We start from the raw sequence: 2,192 nt of genomic DNA on the forward strand, positions 1-2,192 counted from the left end.
CTTATGCCAAATAAGCTCTAGTACCAGTTTAGCACCAAAGCCAACTTTTTGAAAAAGAACATCTGAGTCTTAGCACAGATTCTTTACAGGTTTGGACTTTGACTTGGCCATTCTATCAACTTGCTTTCGTTAAAACAATTCGATTTTAGTTCTTGCTGCATATTGTTCTTCTGGAAGCAGCTTTGAATATGTTTTCATCCAGGAGACCTTCAATAGCCTTTTCCACTCTGACGCGTCTCTTTGCCATTACTGGAGAAAAAGCATCCACACGGGATGATGCTGCCTCCACAATGCTTCAGAGTTGTGATGGTTTTCTCAAAGTGTTGTGAATTATCAGTTTTTAGCAAAGCATAAACATACATTGCATGTAAGATTCACAGTGATTATTATTTACATAATAGATTACTTTTGAATGGCTATGAATGTGTAAAAGTGTTTGAAAGTGCCCTACCTGTCTACTTCTAAATTATGCACTTGAGTTGGTTTATCAAAAAGTCCCGATAAAACTCACAAGTTTGTTCCTTTAGCACACTGTAACGTAGTATAAATATTTGCATCAACATTTTTTTTTATGATTTCATGTATTGAGTAAAAATAGGGTACATTTTTTATAATGAGCCTAATTTAAAAGGGTTCATATTTGATCAAAACACTCCGTATTTCTTAGCCTTGCTCTTATCTGACACTTTAAAAACATTATGCAGTATTTCATTCCTCTCCAGTTGGCTGACAAAAATATTAGTACATTTTTACATTTTTGCTCCCATGAACTTCTGCTGTAAGTAAATCTGTACTAAAGCATGTATGTATTGTGTAGGACCAGATTAAGTTTTAAGTTGCCAGATCTGCTGCTTTTTTCTGTCCATATAAACAGCACTGCTTAAGTTTTTTTTTTTTTTTTCAGAGAATGGAAACTGTCCATGTTCCTTTAACACAACAACAACTGTACCATTGTCAAGCCTGTGATGTCAGTGACACCACTGGTGTCAACAACTGTTGACAGCATCTGACGTTGCCATGGCAGTTGTGTCAAACTATGTTTATTTATACTTTAATGGTTGTTTACTTGCAAGTCGCTGGGGGCTGAATTATTTAGCAAATCACCTCAGCCATGTGTATTTATCTGTGTCTAAAAAAACAAAATTAAAAAGTCCCTGGTGTGAAATTCACTAGCATCTTTGACACCTTGACATAAATACCCAGGTGGGTTTTCCCAGGGCACCCGGTGGCTCTCATCTCTCGGAGCCCTATTGTTGCTGTCAGGCTTGGGACTTTCTATTCAGAGACTTTTCTCCTGAGGCAACAGTCTCTTTGGGCAAAAAAACAGACCACAACAATCAACACGACAGAGTGCAGTGGTTCTCTGAACAGTGGTGGGAAAGCCACAAGCACTCACCTGCGTGACAAAGGGGAACGTAATGTTGTTTGTTCAGAAAAAAATGTTTTTTTTAAGGTTTTTCAGTCAAACCCGAAAAGTCGGCACTGCACTGGCTAGTAGCAAAACACTATGATAAACCCAAATGACTGCCAAAGGTTCCCCAGTATGAACGATTATATGACAGTGTGACCATGACCATCCTTAACAACATTTCTGCAACACCCAGGCATGGGAAAATCCTGGAGTAATATTTTTCTCTGCTAGAGGAGTGCAACTGATCTTTTTGTATCTTCCAGTGGGAGTTTTTCTTCTTTTCATTCAGCCACAGAAAAAAAACTTCACATACTTTATATATAAATGATGGCAATCTTTTCATGCAACAAAAACGCCAACTCAGATTGCTAATCCCCTATGTTTAGATGGATTATATTGTAGGATATCTATTTCCTTGTGTAGTCGAGGTCCTCTCACCTCACAACACTGCACCTCTAAGTCATGATGTTAACACATGATCAGTCAAGGATGCTTCCATTTACCCCTATGCTCCCTATCAGTAGGAAAGCTTGTTTATTTCAACTTTTTTTTTCCTCTGCTCTCTCTCCTCTAATCCCCAAACACAGACTCGCATCCATCCTTTAACTTTTTTATTTTCTAGTTCCTCTCAACGCTTGACAGAGTAGAGATTCTTAATCCCCCCTCTATTACTGATTTAGGCCAGTAGTTGATTGAAAACTGGAAAAAGTGCTGCAGCAGTCTCCAACGCTATCCGGGGGCTTTTCACACTACTTAGAAAGCACCATACATGGTGCCGAGG

The sequence above is a fragment of the Poecilia formosa genome, unplaced genomic scaffold, assembly GCF_000485575.1.
Source record: "Poecilia formosa unplaced genomic scaffold, Poecilia_formosa-5.1.2 Scaffold2221, whole genome shotgun sequence".
In the NCBI taxonomy this organism is placed as follows: Eukaryota; Metazoa; Chordata; class Actinopteri; order Cyprinodontiformes; family Poeciliidae; genus Poecilia; species Poecilia formosa.